The 16,391-nt window shown below is 45.6% G+C and overlaps 1 protein-coding gene and 1 pseudogene across 4 annotated transcripts in view; one reads left to right on the forward strand and one right to left on the reverse strand.

Annotated features, from left to right (window-relative positions):
* Positions 1-2,735: 2,735 nt before the first annotated feature.
* LOC103112095 (COP9 signalosome complex subunit 5-like) lies at positions 2,736-4,076 on the reverse strand (annotated as a pseudogene).
* Positions 4,077-15,632: 11,556 nt separating this feature from the next.
* TRAF2 (TNF receptor associated factor 2) overlaps positions 15,633-16,391 on the forward strand; it is a 33,813-nt gene continuing 33,054 nt past the window's right edge. For 2 of the 4 annotated variants that reach the window (XM_016187447.2, XM_060199406.1), the window contains exon 1: positions 15,639-15,722. The gene's annotated coding sequence lies outside the window, so the exon portion shown is untranslated. Of the gene's footprint in view, positions 15,760-16,391 lie in introns of all 4 variants that reach the window. The other 2 variants (XM_016187446.2, XM_060199405.1) reach the window with 2 other exon arrangements.

Below are 16,391 nucleotides of genomic sequence, written 5' to 3' on the forward strand. Positions count from 1 at the left end.
GATTGCACTCTAGTTATGAACTAGAGTGACTTAGCTAGTGACTCATCCGGCTCATGGCAGATAGAGAATAGGGGAGGGACTTTCCCCCATAGGAGGTGTTAGCCTGTCCCAAGCCTGCAAGGCACAGAGGTGCACCTGGTCAAAGTAACAGGATGGAAACCTGGCCTCTGCCTTTTGAATTCCAGTTCCCAAATGACCCGTTCCAAAAAGAGTCTCAAAATCCCACTTGGGCTGATTCTGGCTATTTCTCTGGGATTGCTGTAAACATTCATCTCTAAAAAATGCTTCCCATTGAAGGAAGAGTGGCCCTGGGAGCGTAGCGTGAGCTACATCCCTTCAGTCTTGGGGAATGTTAAGGTTCTTGAGAAGGCCTTGTAATATAGATCTGGTCCACAGACTGTGAACTCCATCCTCTTGAACGGTCTGACGAAGTTCCTTAAGATCTGTGGAGGAATATGGGTACCACACCTGAGGTCTCTCTCTATTGGAGGTAATGTTTACTGGGAATGTGTGGACTTGCTCCAAAGGAAAAGTGTTGGGACTATGTGTAAGCCTGATAGAGCTTAGGGAGAACCACCCCCATCCTTGGATGGAGGTCTGAGAAGATAACCTTTTGGTAAGTCTCTCTCAACCGAGGTGAGCAAAAGGGGGGAAACTCAGACTTAGTTCTTTCCTTCTTGACTCTCAGGCCCACAGAAACCCCAATACTTCCCTCCATTAACTGCAGGCCACATGGCCGCAGATTCACTTATTCAAAGTCACCTTCTGATCACAGAAGAACACACCTTATCACACACTTCATCACACACCTCAGACCCCAGACAAGAGAAATTCCAAACTATATGGTTTTTTGATATCCATCTTCTCTCTGTCTCACCCTACGGGTTTAACCCCTATGCTTCTCTCAGATACCTTTGGATAATTAAGTTGCTTGCGTCGTGGAGAATAACTGTCTTGTATCTCATCAATTCCTGTCATACCAGCCCCCTACCTTAGGGGCATGCTGACCGTTAAGAAACCTGTAATTTCTGACATATTTCAGTAATAATTCCCTTCGTTTGTTTTTCTATTTAACTCATGTCCACCTTGCTAATAAACGAGTTCTGAGTTCTGAATTCTGAACACGCTGGAGAGCTCCTGGTGTCTTTTACTTCGTGTCACCCCTGTCGTGAGCGAGAAAGAACCAGTCCATTACCTTTCCCCTGGAGATCACCCCACCACAGACCCCGACAGAAAAGCTCTGTCACAAAGCTGGCAAAGATATTCTGTGTCTGATAGCAGCCTAGCGGCAGGGGGAGGAGCCACAGAAGTGGCAGTGGCAGCTGGAGATTTGTCTGCTGAAAAGGGAGCCGCTGGGTGAAATGCAGAGGGCTTAGGGTGGGTCAGGTTTTGCTTTCTCTAGAAAGCATGTATGGTGCTGGGCAAGCAGAGTGACCATCTCCTTTAAATCTTGGATCGCAGCCTCAAGGTCCCTTAGACTGGGGCCGTTTCCCAAGTTAGAGTTGCCACTCTCTGCCAGGGAGGTCTTAGCAGGAACTTCCTTGGTCCTTTTAGGAGGGGGCCCTACATATCTCCAGAAAGCTGAGATTATGGTCAAGAGAAACCAAGGTGTGGCCCAGAGTAAAATGTTTCAGAGACAGAGAAGCTGTCTAATGAAAAAAAGAGTAGAGGATTTGGGAATCCTCTTGATAAGGAGGAAGGTTGCCCATGAAAGAGGGGTCTCAGGAAAATAAGAAGAGGGAGAAAAAGAACCGCAGTGCCTTCATAAACACAAGCCCGCAGAGAGCCAAGAGACTGTGTACTTACCTGGGCCTCTTCATATGTCTGCTGTGTGTGAAGCCAGTGGGGGAGAGGTAGGCCCCACATTAGTGGGCCCGATGCCAGGCTAGTGTGGGTAGTGGGGGTGCTTCTTCCCGGGCGCGTGCTCTCTGGGTTGGAGAGAACTCGACCGTAGCCAGCCTGGACTGCTACTCACTCAGCGATGCAGGAGAGTCTTGAACTCATGGTGGAGCGATAATGCAATGTCTTTATTGATCAGTGAGCGAAGGCTTTTATAGGTCGAAGCCGGAAGTGGCAAGTCGGAAACGGAAATGGCTAGGAAAGGGGTGGAGAAAAGTTGGAAAGGTAGGAACTTCCTTAGCAACTGTTGCGAGGGTTTTAACTGGTGGGATTAATTAATACCCTGGAGGCAGGGAGGGTCCTGAGGGCAGAAAGAAGATAGATCAAAGGAATGGAATGGGTGGGGATCTCTCAGGCAAAACAATGATTATGTAGATAGGCCATAGTATCAGGGATGCAGGGTGGAGCAGGGGGAGCTGGCTTACCAATTTCCCGACAGTTATAGTTATGTGGAAGGAGGGAGACAGGGAATGCAGGTAACACTGAACCACCAGGAGAAAAGCCATCTTTATCCCTAGACTAATTTTTTATAATATATATATATATATTTATATATATGTAAATAAAGAAGTCAGTTCAGTTCTAGATCTTTTTTTTTTAGAATTTATTTATTTATTCATGAGAAAGATAGACACAGCGAGAGAGAGAGAGAGAGAGAAAACCAGACATCACTCTGGTACATGTGCTGCTGGGGATTGAACTCAGGACCTCATGGTTGAGAATCCAGTGCTTTACCCACTGTGCCACCTCCCGGAGCTATCCTTAGACTATTAAGGCCTAAAAAGTGCCCAGGCCTTGCTCAGTGCTTGAAAGAGACTAGTATAAAGGCCTTGGGAGGGGGTCAGGCCACTTGTTTTGTTTGTTTCTTTGTTTTTTAATTTTTTTTTCATTTTAAAGAGTTTTATTATAGGATTTTACTATTCAAAACACTTCAGAGCACCTTATTCTTCTAATCAGACTTTTGAAAACTGGTTTTAAAGTGTTACTTGAGTAGTATTCTCATACTGGCATTCAGGTAAAAGCCTGTTTAAGCGATGTTAATTTGATTAAACAGTTTATCCTTAATAACCTGAGACATCAATCCATGGATAGCTTCTATGATAGTCTTACAGCTGTCTTGTGTAGCTTTGGCAAGTTTGTCTTCTGACTTACAGTCATGTGTTTCTAACCCCAACATAAAACTTCCTCATCCCAGTTGAGCTTCTGTTTGCTCTAACTTATCAGACAAATCAAAGACCTGACTGGTGGTGTAGTCTGCATTAGTAAGCAATCTAGAAGAACTCAGTGTGTTCACCCAGTATTTATTCCACAAAAGCTCTAACAATTTTCGATCCAAAGAAGATTTGAAGTATGACACTTCTAAGGCATAATATTGTTTGCAGTGTACACCAAAGTCTTCTATTTTATTAAGTGGGATGGTTTGGTACTCAGAAGGTCCTTCATCAGGAGGTTTGTAACCCTTTGGGTATGTCCTAAAGGCCCCAATTTTGACTTTCCTTGCAGATATTATTCTTGTTGGATCAATAACTACTGCCAAGAATGGTTCCTGGAACTGCTGATTGAGCATCTGAGTACTAACATCAATCCCAGAAAGCCAGCAGCCATAACCAGGGTGGCTATGATACCAGCCAATTGCATTTTCAAGGCAGCCAACCTGTTTGGAGTTTTTTGTTTGTTGGTTGGTTTTGTTTTGTTTTTACCAGAGCACTGCTCAGCTCTGGCTTTTGGTGGTGTGGGAGACTGAACCTGGGACTTTGTAGCCTCAGTCGTGAGAGTCTCTTTGCATAACCATTTTGTTGTCTACCCTCCGTCCTGGCATTTTCTATATACGCAGCCATGTACTCATACGCGGCGGCCTGAGTGTTTACTCGGGGTTTCAGTGCCCTCTACAGGCAAAGCAAAACTGTCATGGTTTCACCATCCACCTTTCCCAGCATCAGACCCATCATTTCCAAGTTGCCTCCAGATCTGGCATGCATCACCATTTTCAGTAAGGCCAATGCTAAGATTTTACAGTACTTAAAGTAGTGGTGATCCTTAGTCCAGGGCTTCGCTGCCAGGATTTCTTGCTGCTGTTTCTTGTCACATTTGTAGATTTCATCGTTATTCTGGGCTTCTTGCATATTGTTGGCCAATTCCCAAGTTTTCTGAGCCATGCTACTCCCGGACACCGCCATCACCGAGCAACTGGAGAAACTGTCACTTCCACAACCGAGACACAATTTTACCCTGACACAATTCTGGGTGTCTGTCTTTTAATATTTAATAGGACAGAGAGAAACTGAGAGGGGGAAGGGAGGGAGAGAGAGAGAGAGAGAGAGAGAGAGAGAGAGACCTGCAATACTGCTTCACCACTAATTCCCCCTGCAAGTGGGGACTGGGGACTTGAACCCAGGTCCTTGTGCTTGGTAACATGTGCACTCAACTGAGTGTGCTACTTACTGGGTTAGGCCACTTGTAATTAAGGCCAGAGATAAACAGGACACTTACACCTGGCATGCCTCTGGTTGCTGGGTATAAGATGACATTTATGCTCCAGGTTGGTTGAAGTGTGTGTGTGTGTGTGTGTGTGTCTGTGTGTGTGTGTGTGTTCATGCACATGAGTTAAATTAGCAAAGACTCTTGGTTGAATTTGTTTATGGGGCAATACAGTAAGGTGTCAGGCTACAAAATTAACATTCAAAAGTCAGTGGCATTCCTCTATACAAACACTAAGCTAGAAGAAATTGAAATCCAGAAGTCAATTCCTTTTACTATAGCAACAAAAAACAATAAAATATCTAGGAGTAAACCTAACCAAAGAAGTGAAAGACTTGTATACTGAAAATTATGAGTCACTACTCAAGGAAATTGAAAAAGACACAAAGAAGTGGAAAGATATTCCATGTTCATGGGTTGGTAGAATTAACATCATCAAAATGAATATACTACCCAGAGCCATCTACAAATTTAATGTTATCCCCATCAAGATCCCAAGCACATTTTTAAGAGAATAGAAAAAATGCTACAAATGTTTATCTGGAACCAGAAAAGACCTAGAATTGCCAAAACAATCTTGAGAAAAAAGAACAGAACCGGAAGCATCACACTCCCAGATCTCAAATTGTATTATAGGGCCATTGTCATCAAAACTGCTTGGTACTGGAACATGAATAGACACACTGACCAGTGGAATAGAATTGAGAGCCCAGAAGTGAGCCCCCACACCTATGGACATCTAATCTTTGACAAAGAGGCTCACACTATTAAATGGGGAAAGCAGAGTCTCTTCAACAAATGGTGTTGGAAACAATGGGTTGAAACGTGCAGAATAATGAAACTGAACCACTGTATTTCACCAAATACAAAAGTAAATTCCAAGTGGATCAAGGACTTGGATGTTAGACCACAAACTATCAGATACTTAGAAGTTAATATTGACAGAACTCTTTTCTGCATAAATTTTAAAGACATCTTCAATGAAACGAATCCAATTACAAAGAAGACTAAGGCAAGCATAAACCTGTGGGACTACATCAAATTAAAAAGCTTCTGTACAGCAAAAGAAACCACTACCCAAATCAAGAGACCACTCACAGAATGGGAAAAGATCTTTACATGCCATACATCAGACAAGAGTTTAATAACCAACATATATAAAGAGCTTGCCAAACTCAACAACAAGACAACAAATAACCCCATCCAAAAATGGGGGGAGGACATGGACAGAATATTCACCACAGAAGAGATCCAAAAGGCTGAGAAACACATGAAAAAATGCTCCAAGTCTCTGATTGTCAGAGAAATGCAAATAAAGAAAACTAGGAGAAACCACTTCACTCCTGTGAGAATGTCATACATCAGAAAAGGTAACAGCAGCAAATGCTGGAGAGATTGTGGGGTCAAAGGAACCCTCCTATACTGATGATGGAATGTAAATTGGTCCAACCTCTGTGGCGAACAGCCTGGAGAACTCTCAGAAGGCTAGAAATGGACCTACCCTATGATCCTGCAATTCCTCTCCTGGGGATATATCCTAAGGAACCCAACACACCCATCCAAAAAGATCTGTGTACACATGTTCTTGGCAGCACAATTTGTAATAGCCAAAACCTGGAAGCAACTCAGGTGTCCAACAACAAATGAGTGGCTGAGCAAGTTGTGGTATATATATATATATATATACAATGGAATACTACTCAGCTATTAAAAATGGTGACTTCACCGTTTTCAGCTGATCTTGGGTGGACCTTGAAAAAATCATGTTGGGCGAAATAAGTCAAAAACAGAAGGATGAATATGGGATGATCTCACTCTCAGGCCTGAGTTGAAAAACAAGATCAGAAGAGAAAACACAAGTAGAACCTGAAATGGAATTGGCGTATCGCACCAAAATAAAAGACTCTGGGGTAGGTGGGTGGGGAGAATACAGGTCCAAGAAGGATTCAGAGGACCTAGTGGGGGTTGTATTGTTATATGGGAAACTGGGGAATGTTATGCATGTACAAACTATTGTACTTACTGTTGAATGTAAAACATTAGTTCCCCAATAAAAAAAAGAGAAAAAATATGCTTTTGCATTAATTTTAGCTAATCCTGGTTTCTGTAATTTTAATTTTTATTATATAAAATAAGTAATAAAAAAAGAATTTGTTTATGGGTAAGGGGAATTTGGAGGTGATCTTTGCTTTCTCCTGGTAGTTTTCTGTGCTTTCCAGAAGCTCCAAAGTGATTTTCTGTTGGTTAAACTTCCTAAGGGGTTATTTGTTCATGAGAAAGATGTAGGAAAATATAGAGAATGAGAGGATCAGTTGGGCACATGATGATGAGAATTTGAGCTCAGAACCCAGGATGACATGCATGGCAAGGCAGGTGCCCCACTCGTACACAAGAGATAGACACCAAAACACTGCTTCTCCTCCATGGAGGTCTGTTGATGTTGTTCACAATGCTCCAGCGCAGTACTGGGAATTGACCCCAGGGCTAGGAGCATAGTGAGGCATGTGTTTAAGCTACTGAGCCAGTTCCCAAGTTCCCAAACTTAGCATTTTTCAAATAGGTAATGCCATCAGGTGTTTCAGAAGAGTCAGTGACAGAGCAGGATAGGCCCTGCCCCTTTCCTAGCAGTCTCTTATGTTACTTTCTTCTCTTTCCTCATTTATACAGAATACAATGTAAATGTGTTAGACCAGCCAATAAAGAGGGTCTCTTACCTATCAGCAGAAAAAGAATCACAACATAGGGTGCATGAAAGTAGTAGATTTATATGGGGCCGGGTGGTGGCGCACCTGGTTGAGCACACAAGTTGCAATCTGCAAGGACCCAGGTTCGAGCCCCTGGTCCCCACCTGCAGGGGGAAAGCTTTGTGAGTGGTAAAGCATGGTTGCAGGTGTCTTTCTGTTTCTTTCTCTCTCTATCTCTCCCTTCCACTTGATTTCTGAATGTCTCCATCCAATAAATAAATAATAATAAAAAGAAAGAAAGTAGATTTATTCCCCCTAGCCAAGAGCGAAGATGCTCCTGTGGGAGAAGCTACAAGGCCAAGACAATAGTGGCAGACTTCCATGATGGTGTTCCCGCAGTGGGATTTTAGAGCTCTCTGGGTCCAAGCTGGGAGGCAGGTAAGACTTGGCTTGGTCAATGAAATTAGGTTTATTAGGACATGCAATAGAATAAGGAAGCTGTGGGAAACATTAGAGCTGAAACTGCATTGGTTCCCACCTGTCTCCACCCTAAAACTGTCCTTGTACAATTATTAAACTCTTTCTAGAAATAGTCCTTGCATTTGTTAAACTGTCATCATCTTAACTATACCCTGAGGCTGTCCTCTACAGATGACACCAGACTTGTTCATCAGAGGGCTCCATTTTATTTCATTATTTATTTATTGCCACCAGGGTTATGCTAGGGCTTGGTGTTTGCACAACTGCACCATTTCTGGTGGACTTCCTTCCTTTCCTCCTTACTCATATTTTTTGGATAAAGGGTGAACGAGGGCCAAAGACTTATACCTTTTAGACATAATACCTTTTGTGCATGGTGCCCAAGAGGTACTATGGTCTCTCTCTCTCCCTCTCGCCCTCTCTCTCATTTAATATTTATTTATTCTCTTTAGTTGCCCTTGCTGTTTTATTGTTGCGGTTATTATTGTTATTGATATCTTCGTTGTTGGGTAGGATAGAGAGAAATGGAGAGAGGAGGGGAAGACAGAAGGGAGAGAGAAAGATAGGCACCTGCAGACCTGCTTCACAGGTTGTGAAGCGATTCCCCTGCAGGTGGGGAACCAGGGGCTCCAACTGGGGATCCTTATGCTGGTCCTTGCACTTTGCACCATCTTCACTTAACCTGCTGCACTACCGCCTGATTCTCTCTCTCTCTCTCTTTTAAGAATTTATTTGGATGTGAGGGCGTTCTGGCTACGACATCAGTCACACCATTGATCGCCAGGGTTGATTCAGCTGATCTGGCTGGCTAGGCCGGTGTCCCCTTCCTCCCTCACCGCTCCATGTGCGTCCCTTCCTCCCGAATCCCTGAATAGAGACAGGCCGGTCTTCGGTTGAGGGTATAGGAGTAGCTGTGTTCCCCTCCAAACAAGCTCTCAAGAATTTATTTATTTATTTATTTATTTATTTATTATTATCTTTATTTATTGGATACAGACAGCCAGAAATCAAGAGGGTGATAGAGAGGGAGAGAGAAAGAGAGACACCTGCAGCACTACTTCACCACTCGCAAAGCTTTCCTCCTGCAGGTGGGGACCTGGGGCTTGAACCTGGGTCCTTGCACAATGTAATACATGCACTCAACCAGATGCGCCACCACCCGGCTCCAAGAATTTATTTATTTATTCATGAGAAAGATAGGAGGAGAGAGAGAGAAAGAACCAGACATCACTCTGGTACATGTGCTGCTGGGAATTGAACTCTGGATCTCATGATTGAGAATTCAGTGCTTTATCCACTGTTTTTTTCCTTCACATTAATGAATAAATATGTCACAACAAAAAAGCTTCCTTTAATTCAGTGAGTGCCAGGCTCCAATCTGCGTCATGCACTCAACTATCCCAGTGCTCTGGTTAAAAAATAAAGAGGTAGTTGGGGGGTTGAGTGTACGTGGCACAAAGCGCAAGAACCCGTGTAAGGATTCCAGTTTGAGTCCCCGGCTCCCCACCTGCAGGGGAGTCGCTTCACAAGCGGTGAAGCAGGTTTGCAGGTGTCTTTCTCTCCCCCTCTCTATCTTCCCCGCCTCCCTCCATTTCTCTCTGTCCTATCTAACAACGATGACATCAATAACAACAACGGTAATAACTACAATAATAAAAAATAACAAGGGCAACAAAAGGGAACATAAATAAATCATTTAAAAATAAATAAATAAATAAATAAATAAATAAATAAATAGCAGGGTGTGGGGAGGTTTCAGGCAATGGTCAACCCAGCTGAGTGCACACAACACCATGAGGAACGACCTAGGTGCTGGCACAGGCATTCAGCACAACTCTGCTGGCAATATAATAATAATGATGATGACAGGTGAAATAGCTCAGTTGGATAGTGTGCTGCTCTGCCATGTGCGTGACCCAGATTGGAGCCTGGCACCACCCACTGGATTGAAGGAAGCTTTGCTGTGGTGATCTCTTTCACTCTCACTCTCTCTTCCTCTGCCTCTAACTAAAAATAATAGATAAAATATCCAGAGCACTGCTGAGTTCTGACTTATGGTAGTGCTGGGGACCTCTGAACCCTCCAGCATGGAAATCTGTTGGGTAAACTGCTGTGCTATTTTCCCCAACTTTAGAGTTACCATCTATTTTTTAAAAAAATATATGAGTATTTAAAAAAGATAATTTATTCATTAATGTGAGAGAGAACTAGAGTGCCACTCTGGCACATGCAATATTTGGGATTGAATTTTGAAGGCTCATGCTTCCAAGTTCAACAGTCTAGTCATCATTATACCACCTTCCAGACCACTAGGTCACCATATTCCTTTTATTTTTTTTCACTAGAGAAACTGCTCAGCTTAATTGAATCTGGAACTGGGGAGCCTCAGGCACTGTAGGATTAATTGTAAAAGCATGGTAAGAGCATAGGGAAACTCCCATCATAAAGATGAAGGTCTGAAAAGACACCCCACCTGTCAGTCTCTCTCTTTCAGGGACTGAGCATGGAGGAGAAGGTTTCCTGACTCAGTTTCCCCTTGTCAGTCTCCCAAGCATCACAAGAACCTACACCCCCCCCCCAATACTTAACTCATTTCCTTGTTATAAACCAAATGGTTTGCCTGCTTAAAGTTCACTATAGTTCGCCTGCTTTTGATCACATATACTCCATTCTGCCTTGACCAAAAGGCCTTTCTTTCTATTCACCTCCTCCTCCACTTTGGTCTAACTCCTCTATCTTATCTCTCTGCCTTCAAGGATCTTTTCTGTCTGCTTCTCTCTTGCCACTAATCACTTCGGAACTCCCCTTTACCACTATCAGTTCTCTTCATTCCTTAGAACTTTTGCCATGGAGGTTCTGACCTTCAAAGCCCACCACTATTGCCCCATGTGAAAAATGTCTTTTGTTTCCTTCTGCTACTTAAACCCTGCCTTCTGTACAAAAAGTAGATCATTTGTGATTAAAATGGTCTCCTGGTCCTTTTCTGCTGTTAGCCATTAGAGTTACATGAGGGGCCAGTAACAAGGCTTACCTCTGCTGCGAGACCCCCCACGCGAGTACCAGCAAGGCACAAGAGTCTCTGCATAACCATTATGCTATTTACCCTCCACCCCCATCTTCCATCTTAAGTATGCCCAGAGGTCCCCCCCCACCCCGATATTTGCTGACCACTGGGGTGCTAGAAGGCTCTGGCATCCTGCCCCCCCGCCCCCGGGACTTCCCTTACACCAACAGATATGAAAACCACTCCCCTCTGCATTTGTTTATTGAGAACACATGAAGCGTCACAGTGGGGCTCCCAGTGCATGTCAGGGTGGACTCCCCTTCTTCCTCTTACAGTCCTGGGGCATTCCAAATGATGAATCTTACACAAGTCCTTGCACTTCATACTATGTGCACTTAACTGGGTGAGACACCACCTGCCCCCACTTCTCCTCTTCTGTCTTAAACTTTATAAAAGGGGGGAGGTGGGAGGACAGGTAGTGGTGCACCTGATTAAGTACACATATTGCAGTGCCTAAAGACCCAGGTTCAAGCCCCTAGTCCCCACTTAGCAGGGCTACAGGTGTCTGTCTCTCTCCCTCTCTATCTCCCCCTCCCCTCTCAATTTCTCTGTGTCTCTATCCAATAATAAATAAATAATTTTTTAAAATATTTATTTATTCCCTTCTGTTACCCTTGTTGTTTTATTGTTGTAGTTATTATTGACGTCGTCACTGTTGGACAGAGAGAAATGGAGAGAGGAGGGGAAGACAGAGATGGAGAGAGAAAGATACCTGCAGACCTGCTTCACCGCTTGTGAAGCGACACCCCTGCAGGTGGGGGAGCCGATGGCTCGAACCAGGATCTATACACTGGTCCTTGCACTTTGCGCCACATGCGCTTAATCCACTGTGTTACCACCTGACTCCCAAGAAATAAAAAAAATTTTTTAATTCACCCCATGTGTGGTCCGTGAGGTGACGCAGTGGTAAAGCACTGGATTCTCAAGCATGAGGTCCCGAGTTCAATCCCCGGCAGCACATATACCAGAGTGAAGTCTGGTTCTTTCTCTCTCCTCCTATCTTTCTCATAGATAGATAAATAAATAAATAAATAAATAAGTAAATAAATTCTTTTAAAAAATTCACCCCATGTGAGACCCAGGCCACATAATTGTGTGTGTGTGTGTGTGGGGGGGTCACTAAAGACAGGACAGTGGTTCCAGACCTGAATTCCAGTGCCTCTGCTAACCCTGAGCCCTGGCTGTCCGTGTGTAGATTCATACCTCCCAGTGCTCAGTGACAGTGCCCTTCAGCCCTCCCCCTCTCCCCCAGGCTTCTGGGGTTGTCCCAGACCTCCCCGGTCCTCCCTGATGTGGCTGAGTTTTACTTTCTTTTTTAGCAGGAAGGAACCTGATTGGGAATCCCCTGAACTGTGGGACACCAGAGTGAGTCACCCCTTCCCAGCCAGTGCTAAGTAAGGTGTCATCTGTTCCTGGAGGGGATGGCCAGTCACTTCAGGGCTCCCTCTGAAGCTGACTCCACTCCTGGCACCTGTCAAGCCTGTGGTTAGAACCAAGCAGAAAACCCTGTGAGGGCAGCAAGGTCTGAAATGTCAGAAGTTTTGGCTCAGCACGGGGTCCTGTGGCCTGTGGGAGTGAGGACTGAAGGCAGCTGCCACCCAGGAGATGAGACCTTTGTTCAGACAACCCCTTCTGGTCATGGGGTAAAACTGAGGTGGGCTTCTGTATATTGTGAAAGAGTCACGCTCCCCAGGGAGCTGTCACAGCAGAAGGCAGGCAAATGACTTCCTGCCACTACACCCTTTTTACAAGCAGATCCGTTTTCTGCTGAGCTGCTGGTGGATTCACAGGCAGGTATATCCTGGCACCTGAGCTTGCTCAGTTATGGGAACTCTTGCTACTCAATGGGTGGAGTCCTGGAAGTAAGCCCAGCCTCCATGTCGACATAAACTAGTTGCCACCCCAGCTCCGTCAGAGGCAGGGCATCCTGGCTGCTTTAGCATTCCAGGAATGTGGTGCTTTGGGCAGGGGAATTCCAACTTCAAACAAAGTGATGACTTATGCAGGGTATTATCTAGATGTTTCCATTCTGGACACACTGGGCAACATTTTCAATCACTTAACATCAAAATTTGCCTGTTTTAGGTAATAGAGATGAGTTCCTGAGTTCAATCCCCAGCATCACATATGCCTGAGTGATGATGTTCTGGTTCTATCATTAATCAATCAATCTTGTCCACTTTCTGGATTATTCCTTGAACAGCTGTTACTGCTTCAGATGAGAAGAGGGATAGAGAAGGTGAGAGAGAGAGAGAGAGAAAGAGAAGGATAGAGAGAAAGAGAGAGAAGGATAGAGAGAGAGATGGAGAGAGAGAGAGAGAGAAAGAGAGAGAGAGAGAGAGAGAGAGAGAGAGAGAGAGACCTACAGCACACTGCATTACCGCTTGCAAAGCTTTCCCCCAACAGCTGGGGGGAACCGGGGTTTGAACCCAGGTCCTTGAGCATTGTAACAAGTGCATTCAAGTGGATGTGCCACGACCTAGCCCCACTTTCTTTTTTTCTTTTTAGAGATTTATTTATGCTGCCCAGCAGACCTACTATCCTATTTCTAGATGTTTCCATTTATCTGTTCTACATATGTATGTATTTGTACAACAGAGATAGGGTCCATTAAAAAAATATTTATTTATTTATTCCCTTTTGTTGTCCTTGTTTTATTGTTGTAATTACTATTGTTGTTATTGATGTCATCATTGTTGGATAGGACAGAGAGAAATGGAGAGAGGAGGAGAAGACAGAGAGGGGAAGAGAAAGATAGATACCTGCAGACCTGCTTCACCACTTATGAAGCGACTCCCCTACAGGTGGGGAGGTGGGGGCTGGAACTGGGATCCTTACGCCAGTCCTTGTGCTTTGTGCCACCTGCGCTTAACCTGCTGTTCTACTGCCTGACTTCCGGTAGGGCCCATTTTTAAAAGATTTATTAATTACAGGATTAATTTCTTTCAGATTTCTTTTTAAAAAATATTTATTTATTTATTCCCTTTTGTTGCCGTTGTTGTTTTTATTGTTGTAATTATTGTTGTTGTTATTGATGTCATTGTTGGATAAGACAGAGAGAAATGGAGAGAGGAGGGGAAGACAGAGTTGGGGGGAGAAAGATAGACACCAGCAGACCTGCTTTACTTCCTGTGAAGTGACTCCCCTGCAGGTGGGAATCCTTATGATGGTCCTTGGGCTTTGCGCCACATGAGTTTAACCCACTGCACTACCACCGGACTTCCCAGATTTAATTTTTTAATATTTATTTATTTATTCCCTTTTGTTGCCATTGTTGTTTTATTGTTGTAGTTATTATTGTTGTTGTTATTGATGTTGTTGTTGGATAGGACAGAGAGAAATGGAGAGAGGAAGAGAGAAAGATAGACACCTGCAGACCTGCTTCACCGCTTGTGAAGTGACTCCCCTGTAGGTGGAGGGCCGGGGGCTCAAACCGGGATCCTTAGGCCGGTCCTTGCACTTTGTGCCACCTGAGCTTAACCTGCTGCGCTACTGCCCGACTCCCCAGGTTTAATTTTTAAATCTTTATTTATGTATTGGATAGAGACAGCCAGAAATTGAGAGGGAAGGGGACGATAGGAAGGGAGAGAGACAGAGGGACATCTGCAGCCCTGCTTCACCACTTGCAAAGCTTTCCCCTTGCAGGTGGGGACTGGGGGCTCCAATGGGTCCTTGAGCATTGTAACATGTACGCTCAACCAGGTGCGCCACCACCCGGCCCCAAAGATTTATTAATTACATATAAGAGAGTTTATGATTAGGCAGAGAGGAGAGAGAGGGAGACAGTGAGAGTGTCACTCTAGGACACGTGGTGCCCAGGATTGAACCAGGAGCCTCAGACATGAAAGTCTCAAGTTCTGCCTATTAAATTATTTCTCCCTGGTCATTTTTGTTTTTGCATGGTGGTAAAATTCAGTTGATATAAAACTTACCACTGTGGCTAGGCAGTGGCACACACAGTAAAGTACACATGGAACACAAGTTTCATGAGCAGTGAAGCAGTGCTGCAGGTATATCTCTCCTCCCTCTCTTATCTTCCCCTTCATTCTTGATTTCTCAGTCTCTATCCAGAAAATAAAAAATAAAATATTTTTAGACAAAAAAAAAAAAAGGAAGGAAGGAAATAAAACTCACCATTATAGAATTGGGGAAGTACCATAATGCTCATGCCCGAGAATCTGAGGTCCCAGGTTCAATTCCCAGCACCAACATAATCCCAAAACTGGGCAGTGCTCTGGTCTTTCTCTCCATATCTCTCTCATTAAATAAATAAAATAGTTTTTAGAGATTTTATTTATTTATTCATGAGAAATGACATGTGAGAGAGAAAGAACCAGACGTCACTCTGGTACATATGCAGCCGGGGACTGAACTCAGGGCCTCACATTTGAGAGTCCAATGCCTTAACCTCTGCGCCACCTCCCGGACCACTAAATAAAATAATTTTTTAAACTCACTATTATAATCCAGTGTCATTTGTACATTCATAGTGTGACTTGAGGCAGCCATCACAACTCTAATGCTAGACCGTTTTCAGTGTCCCGAAAGGAGACTTCAAATGCTGAAATAAATACCCTTTAAGTTGTTGGGTTATTTCTCTATTCTTTCTCACAAGAGGAACTTTCTCACTGGGCTCCTGCTCTGAGGCTGGTGCCAGGGACGAAGAGGAGCGGCGAAATTAGGATCTTGCTTTGGGAAACCCACCCTTTCGGGTAGGTGCATGCTGACAACCCCTTGAAAGCGCTTTTGGCTGGGTTGAAAGAGCTTTTGGCTTTAATGCCCTAGATTCTTCGTTCCAAAGGCCAAGGAGGGCCACCTAAGTAGCTAGGGCGAAGTGGGTTCTAGCCAATCGATGCCCGTTCCGGCTCCTTGTGCCCTCCTGATAGGCTTCAGCGCCTGTCTGTCAGGAGGGCGGGTGGAGGAAGAGAGGCGGGGAAGGAGATGGCAAATAGACGCCTGCTGCGGCTCCCAGGGGGAGTCTGATAGGCCCTCGTGTCCGTCCGTCTGACGGGTTTGGGGGCGGGTCCGCGGCCGCGGCGGAGGCGGCGGTGGCAGCGGCGTCGGTGGCAGCGGCGGCGGCGGTGGCGGCTGGGCAGGGTTCTTGCAGTACTGAGACGGTGCGTGATCCGGGACGTAGAGTTCGGTGGGATTGTGGTCAGTGGTCAGGGGCCAGGGGGCGCGGCCGGGGCGCGGTGCTGCGGGGGAGGCCGGGAGGGGACAGGGCGGTCGGCCGAGGCCAGAGGGGATTTCTTGGGGCGGGAGCCGGAAACTGAAAGTGGAGCGTGGCCGGCGCGGAAAGTGCGCGAGCGCGAGCGCCGCGGGGTTCCAGGCGCGGGGTCTCCCCGGGACTCTCAGCGACCTTTCACCCGGCGGCCCGGTCTGTCTCCCCGCGGGCATGGTGTGGGTGGGCGGGCACCCCTGGGCGGCCCCTCCTGCCCTGACTCGCTTGCTGGTCCCCTCTTCCCTTCCGCCTCATGGTGACACCTCCCCAGCATCGGGCCCCCACTCGGTATCGAACCATCAGTGGGGCCTGTTCCCCGGCCTGCTGACCCCCCCCCCCCACCCCAGAGAGCACCCGGAGATGGGAATGAGGACGGGGCCGGCAGGGCTGGGAGGGGCGCCTCAGGAAACTTCTGTGCCTGCTTCTCTGAGTGAGGCTCTCTGGTCACCGACAAGGGAGCACCACAGACAGCTGGTGGGTGACACAGATACTCCTCCGGCTGGGGGCGGGGGGGGGGATACCAGCCTGTCACACCTGGCCCTGTACGACTTATCTCCTGTCATGG

This window comes from Erinaceus europaeus, chromosome 10 (assembly GCF_950295315.1).
Source record: "Erinaceus europaeus chromosome 10, mEriEur2.1, whole genome shotgun sequence".
Taxonomy (NCBI): Eukaryota; Metazoa; Chordata; class Mammalia; order Eulipotyphla; family Erinaceidae; genus Erinaceus; species Erinaceus europaeus.